The sequence below is a fragment of the Tarenaya hassleriana genome, unplaced genomic scaffold (assembly GCF_000463585.1).
Source record: "Tarenaya hassleriana unplaced genomic scaffold, ASM46358v1 Cleome89, whole genome shotgun sequence".
NCBI classification, from domain to species: Eukaryota; Viridiplantae; Streptophyta; class Magnoliopsida; order Brassicales; family Cleomaceae; genus Tarenaya; species Tarenaya hassleriana.
The window spans coordinates 399,962-408,189 of NW_010971298.1; the positions used below are offsets into that span (position 1 = coordinate 399,962).

The 8,228-nt window shown below is 42.0% G+C and overlaps 1 pseudogene; it reads right to left on the reverse strand.

Moving 5' to 3' along the window:
* LOC109116238 overlaps positions 1-2,857 on the reverse strand; it is a 10,713-nt pseudogene extending 7,856 nt beyond the window's left edge.
* Between the last annotated feature and the right edge of the window lie 5,371 nt (positions 2,858-8,228).

Consider the following 8,228-nt stretch of genomic DNA (forward strand, 5'->3'; position numbering starts at 1 on the left):
GGTTCAAACATACCCAAAACACAAACGAATCCCTAACCCACAGCCGTGGATGTACTCACGGTTCATGGAAAAACACTGAGAAAAACTAGAAACAGAAAGAAAAGAGGGAGAAGAAAGACTCATGTCGACAGCAAGGGGTGATCCGGAGCAGATGGATGTTGCCACCATCACAGGTATCATACATCTTCATGGTATTGCATGCCACGTTTTATTTGATACGGGAGCTACACATAGCTTCCTAAGTTTAAGTATGGCAGAAATCTTGGATGTGATGGATATGGATACGACTGAGAGATATAGAGTACATACTCCCTCGGGAGAGATTCTGCCAGTGACATGCGTGTTACGCGGGATTCCTCTAATACTTTGTGGAAGGAATCTCTTAGCTGACCTGATTATAGTGCCTATTCTGGGGTATGATCTGATATTGGGAATGGATTGGTTGACTGTGCATCAGGCACACATTGACTGCCGCCGACGGGTTATTCAGTTTTCAAATGCGACAGGGAAGTGTTAGTTTTTGGGGGACAGAGCACGGAATCCTTTCCCGATTATATCAGCATTTCGGGCCAGCCAAATGATCAGGAAGGGAGATGAGGCGTTTCTCGTGGTAGTGACAGCCACGAAGGAGTCAGAGGTGAGGTTGGATGAGACGCCTGTAGTTCGAGATTTTCCCGATATCTTTCTGGAGGATCTGCCAGGGTTACCACCGAAGAGAGATGGACTTTTGCATTGATGTGATTCCAGGTACGGAACCAGTATCTAAGACCCCGTACCGGATGGCTCCAACAGAGATGGCGGAGTTGAAGAAGCAGTTGAATGAATTGATGGAGAAGGGATTCATTAAGCCTAGTGTTTCACCTTGGGGAGCGCCTGTTGATAACTCCTAATTCTCTCTATATTTCCTGGACGTTTCTATAGGATTTAGACGAGGATCATGTGCATTTATGGCGCTCCCCAAGGTGAAACACTAGGCTTAATGAATCCCTTCTCCATCAATTCATTCAACTGCTTCTTCAACTCCGCCATCTCTGTTGGAGCCATCCGGTACGGGGTCTTAGATACTGGTTCCGTACCTGGAATCACATCAATGCAAAAGTCCATCTCTCTTCGGTGGTAACCCTGGCAGATCCTCCAGAAAGATATCGGGAAAATCTCGAACTACAGGCGTCTCATCCAACCTCACCTCTGACTCCTTCGTGGCTGTCACTACCACGAGAAACGCCTCATCTCCCTTCCTGATCATTTGGCTGGCCCGAAATGCTGATATAATCGGGAAAGGATTCCGTGCTCTGTCCCCCAAAAACTAACACTTCCCTGTCGCATTTGAAAACTGAATAACCCGTCGGCGGCAGTCAATGTGTGCCTGATGCACAGTCAACCAATCCATTCCCAATATCAGATCATACCCCAGAATAGGCACTATAATCAGGTCAGCTAAGAGATTCCTTCCACAAAGTATTAGAGGAATCCCGCGTAACACGCATGTCACTGGCAGAATCTCTCCCGAGGGAGTATGTACTCTATATCTCTCAGTCGTATCCATATCCATCACATCCAAGATTTCTGCCATACTTAAACTTAGGAAGCTATGTGTAGCTCCCGTATCAAATAAAACGTGGCATGCAATACCATGAAGATGTATGATACCTGTGATGGTGGCAACATCCATCTGCTCCGGATCACCCTCGACCATAGCATCAATGGTGACCGTCTCTTGAGCAAAATAGGTCTCGTCATCCAGAACCTCTTCCTCTGCAGCAAGCGTGTATACTCGGGGTGCTACGCCCCCTCTACGTGGTGGTGGAGGGCGTGGAGGTCTGGCTCCCTGCTGGCTGGAAGTAGCTACATCCCCGGTGCACTGGTTAGCGAAGTGGCCAGGTTGAGCACAACGGTAACAAGTATACCTGGTGAGGCATGGTCCAACATGATCTCGCCCGCAGCGTGGGCAAGATCTGCGCGGTCCTGGCAATGCCGGTGGCGGTGGTGCTGCGGTCGAAACGCTGGTGCTTTCCCCTTATCACGGGGCTGCATCACCTGTCCAGAACTCGAGGGGCGAGTGAACCTAACTCGTCTCATAGGGCTCCTCTCTCGGTTCCTCACTTCTTGCTGCTCTTCCCGTTCCGTCCTCTCCAACTTGGACAACTGTGCGATATACCTACTCAATGTAGGATACTCTTGGATCTCAATCCGCCTTTGCAGATACGGACGTAATCCAGTCACGAACTTCTGAATCTTCAGCTTCTTTGTCGGCACCAGGTGTGCCCCATATCGCAGTAGACGGGTGAACTCCGGCCTCATACGCAGCTAGAGTACGATCACCCTGCTCCAGGTGGAGAAACTCCACGATACGGTGGTCCTGGTCTCCTCTCAGGCAATACTTGTCTTCAAACCGCGCCTTGAACTCTTCCCAAGTAAACTGATATCCAGGTGCAGTCTCACGAACTACTTCCTCCCACCAGTGCAGAGCCTCTCCAAATAGATGGTGGCTCGCGATCTCTGCCCGATACTGCAGCGGGCATCGAATATAGTCCAGATCCCTAGAGATGCGGATGAGCCAATCCTTCGCAATCTCAAGTCTCTGAGTCCCCTCGAATCTCGGTGTACCCATCATCCGAAGTTCGCGTATCAAGGGCAGGTAGTCCACCACAACAGGTGCTGGAAACCCTGGTGGTACCGGTGGAGGTGGAGGTGGAACATCCTCTGGTCTAGCTCCAGCTGGGTAGGGCATGTTGGCACGGAAGTGATGCCACATCGCATCAAAGAACTGCTGCTGGAACTCCTGCGGCGCATGTGCGGGTGGAGGGGTTTCCTCCCTCGCCGGCGCACGAGCAGGTCTACCACGTCTCGGAGGCATCGGTACACTGCAGTCAAAAGAGAGAAAGTCTCAGTTCTGGTGACTTCATGATCATGTATAACCATGTTTTAAAACCTTTCTTTCGAAAATCGTTTGAAATCATAAAACAATGTTTCTTTGGGTTTCAAGCAATTCCTTCCCGTGGAAAGAACTGCTCTGATACCACAAGCTGTGACGCCGTAACCCGTCTCCCGCTCCCGAGTTGCGCCACATGGACACTCAAACCGTATAATAAAATAGCGGGAATTTAAAAACATTTTATTTTTATACATACACAGCGGAAACAAGTATATGTTTAACAAACCCACGTACAGTAGTATACACACATAAAGACGGTGAACCCGATATAATACAAAGTACAGTCACCGCCAACAACAAAACATCACAAGATCGAGAAAGAGAAAAATACATGATCCGGAAACTCCTCACACGTCACCAGTACCCTCGTCCTGCCGCTGCCAATACTGCTCTGTGTCTGAAACGTTGCATAACAACATCCATAAGCTACGTGCTTAGTGAGTACTTCAGGTTAAACCCGAAGATCATACTCAAATTGCAAATGGCCAAACACAACCAATAGTATACACACAGTAAATATAAGTGTATACTTATATACACACCACATGCCATCAAACACAGTTCATTCAATTGCACGAGTAATCACTTATCAAACACACTCAGTCTGAAAGACAAGCTATCGGACACATCCGTCAAATCTTCTCTATGTGCATCACATACATAAGACACCGCAAGGATCTGGTAACACCAGCTCAGGACATATATACCAGTCATAGCTCGACCCATCGGGTCTCTCAGTAACATCAGTACCGTCAAATCATCTCCATGTGTGCATCATACCCGTGGGTAAGGACTCTCCATGTGCAACGCACATCCCCCGCTCTCCTCAGCAAACGCCAGAACAATAAAAACACGTCACCCAGTTCCCTACTCCATAAAACATAACACATCAACCATCCCCTCTGATATCGATGTCACCTCTCGATATCAGAGCACCAGGTGCCTCCTCGAGGCCACCACCGACTATGTCGAGCGAAGTCAGTACACAACTGACAACCTCTCGCCGGCCGTCCGCCACGGAAAAGCTCATCAGACCCAAGCTCAGGTCTTTCAGGGTCTTTCCGCACAACCTCGTCGGGAGAATCGCTCAATCCTGAGTCACGGGTAAATGTGTTGCCAGTCTCTGCCGGAAAAATCCCTCAATCCCGATCCCATTCCATAGCTAGTGGAACGTTTGCGCGGTTACAGAGTAACCGTAGGGTTTCTCAACCCCGTGATAGCCGAATCACTCAAGACTATCACGTGTATCATCGGCTCCAAGCTCTGCCCGTAGGCAACCAATCACAATCATGCCTCCTCAATATGAAACCCGACCCGGGTCAGAGATCACAAAGAGGATATCTCAAACAATGCAAACGTCGGGATATCACGTCACCCGCTACAATCACACGCTCAACTCTATCCCGTCCCTCCGGAATAAAGTCTCACGCCATGCCAACTACCCGATTCCCCAATCACACACTCTCGTATATCATTATACTTAAATTGTATATACATACGTCCTTACTTATCCTTTTGGTATATCATTTCCATTACATTCATTCTATTCTTTTATCCTCCGATCCGATCAAATTGTATTCCGACCATCTCGGATTACCAATTCATCTCGTTCCAAAGGTTTAACTTACTGTCGGATAGTTTCATTCAAGTTTCGTGAGATTCGGGTAGGAAACATGTCAAGGTTGGTTGAATACAAATGTCAGTTGCGTCGGATCTCGCTCAAACCGACGAAACAAGCCGAAAAAGGGTAACAGGGGTTTGGACCGGTCGGTCTGCCCGTCTGGACCGGTCGGTCTGCAGGGTCCGAAACGGGCGTTTCGAAAACCTAGACCGGATGGACTAAGGGCTATGGACCGGACGGTCTCGAGACCTAGACCGGACGGTCTGAGGTCGTCTTCTTCCTCGCGAACCTGCAACCCTAGACCGGACGGTCCCAACCTGGACCGGTCGGTCTAGGCGAACAGGGACTTTCGGGTTTCGCATTTTCGCACCAAATTCCACACGCTATAGCTCAAAATGATCCTAGTAACATCAAGAACTCAAATCTAAGGTCAATTTCATGCAATACACACACAACACACGGAAATCTCCATTTTCAATTTGATTATCATTTTCAGGGTTAATCCGAAACACTCACCTAATTCAAATTCGACCTTTGGGCTTTGTTGGGGAGGTTTCCTAGAGTTGATTGCTCGGTTTATTTGTGAATTTCGATCCGAAATCGAAGCTTCAATCGAAGCTCAAACTTCCGGACTTTTGAGAGAGTTTGTGGGAGAGTGAGGTGGGAGGCAAATGACTGCGAAATGGGCGGACTTAGGTGCCATTTCTCGCGTCCCAGAGGAAGTAGGAGGTGGTCAAAGGCAGAAGAGGCGGCTGCATGGCGAAGCAGGAGGTGGCGGCGCGTGAGAAGTTCTATTCCGCGACCTCAGACCGGACGGACTGACTAGGCAGACCAGACGGTCTGCGTCCTCCCAGACCGGACGGTCTGCTCCCCAGACCGGACAGTCTGACCAATTTCCACCCGTTTTTCTCGCTCGTTTCGGTCCAATCCTTCGGGTGAACTTGGTTAGGGTCTAATTCAATATTTTAGGGTCATTTTATGCACATTTTAGAGTTTACTAAGTTTCAATATGGGTGTCAAATTCACGGGTTGTCACAACCAGTGTGGATATTTTTTGAACGGTGTGGCCAATTTGACCAGTGTGACCAGTATACGAGGAGAGAAAAATATGAAAGGAGAGAAACACGATGAGAGAGAAACACGAGGAGAGAGAAATACGAGAAAAGAGAAACGTGAAGAAAGAAATACAAATCAATTAATTAAAAATGCATAAGGGTATAATGGGGAGAACACATTTATAAAGGTATTGTGTGAAGATTTTTTTTATTCCGCCAAGTAAGAGGTATGTCATGAAATTTTTATAATAAAGTAAGAACATTATTCTGTTGATATGTTTTCTACTGATTATATACATTATCCAAAATATTTGAAATTATAAAGAAATCCCCAGATGTGAAAAAAAAATGTAAATCCCTAAGATCTTTCAGATTAGAAAAATATTTTCAAAGATTGTTATATCCCTGATAAATATATGATTTTTTTGTATTATTAAAACATTATTAACAACTCACTATACTATTTTGGTCAATGTAAATGATTTTCTCAAGTGATTATAGACAGTTCGTAAGAATGTTTTCGTAAAACAATAGAAAAAACTAAAGTATAAAATATTTTGGATACACAAAATTTTTTTAAAAAAGTTACTCTGTCTTTATAATTTTTGTCATAACAATTTTCGTCTGAAATTTTTTTTCCAAAACAAGAGTCGATGATATAATTTCCGACAATGTAATTATTAAATGCAACGTAATTTCCGTAAAAAAATTAAATGGTCATTCATATGTCACCATCTCATTGATTTTTTACCAGCCCCTTATATCAATTGGTACAACATACATATGCATGTAATTTTCGTCTAAATTAATAATTTTTTTTTACCAATTTTAGTGATAATGATATCACCATTAACATCACTATTATTGCTACGATTAACCAGTGATTTTAAAATTTTAATGTCTTTGAGCTTTGTGTTTTTGCCTGTTTCAGGAATTTAGTGCATATTTATATATATTTATTTTACAATATTTTATTTTATTTTTAAAAAATTCATTGAAATCATTTTCTAGGGAATTGGAGATGTAATAAATGTGCTTATAACCAAACAACATTCAAATAAATTTATGATAAATATGTGTTGGGTTTCACTAAATCCTATGGACAAGTAAAAAGCCTGCAGAGTGTTTGTTAGTTTGTCTAAGTTTGGGAAATTATTAGCTACATCTTGGTGTATTGTTCTTCAAGTGGACTCGACAAGTTAGTTTTTTCACCACCGTCGATTTAGCTGACTTTTTTATTTAAACGTCCGAAATCTTTTAAATGGAGGATGATAGGGGGCCAAAAAAATGTTCGCAAAAAAGTTAATTCGCCACAGGTTAAAAAAACATTTTTTGTAAAAATACATTATAAAATATTTATTTTATTTCATTATGTTAAACTTTTTTCTGAAATTAATTTTTTCCACTTCTCCGTCTCCATTCAAATTTCTTTTATCGTTCAAATTTCTCTGTATTTGATTCTCTATGATAAATCTATGTACATCGAAATCAACACACGCTCAATCAATATCTGTTGATGTCCAACTAAATATGAAAAGATAAATAAATATGTGATATATCTTGACAGGTCATTGTAGAACTTGACATGACTCATAGGATTTGACATGATTTTGTCAAAAAAATTTCTTTATAGATAACAAAGTATAGAATGATCAAAATCATGTTATTTTTTTTTTGAAATATGATATAATACCTAAAAATTTTGTAGTGGAGATATTCAAGACTTCAAGCAAGTCGACATGATTTTCGACTTTACAACATTCATATCAGAACTTCTTTTGTCGATTCTAATTATATCTTCAGCGATTCGATTCGATTATTTTTTCGTTGGTCTTCTATGAATAATTAATCCCTCTACTACTTATCTTTTAGGTATATAACATCATATAGTTTTTATTTTTTTAAAAAAAGTTTTTGAAATATGCATCTCTATTTGATTGAGTATTTGTTATAAAGAAATATTTGATGCTAGAGAAATCAAAAGTATTATTGGATTTGGGAGATCCTAATAGATTTTTTTTTTTAAAAAATATCATTTGTATAGATATTTATCCAACTCCCACACACTAAATTGAATCAAACCGAACGAAATCAAATTTATTTTCTATTATACCCGCAAAATAAAAGTGATGAACTTCCCTCTTGAACAAACGGAAATCAAATTTATATAAATCATGAAATCTGTTAGATCACATTAAATTTGGAAGATTCAATAGAATTTGAAAAAAAAAAATTTTCTAATGTCATTGAAGATAAATAATTATACAACTCACACCTGTTGGGTGTATTACTTTATATGTCTCATATTCATGCATGGTTAACTTTCAATTTCATACCAAGACTTTCGAGTTTAATAACTTTTAGAACATACAACCAAATCATGCATGCTATACACCATTAGAAAAATAATTTCGATATCTACGAAACGATATCAAGAACATGCAATTCCGATAACAGTACAGAAAGTTATGATCAAACCAATATCATTAAATCTATTTGATTTTTTAAAACCGGAAAACCAAATCCGAACCCATGGCAAACCGTGTCTGCTTAAGGAAATTATTCCCCGTGCGGTACCTACGGTTAAATGGAATATATCTTCCCAGGATAGGACGGA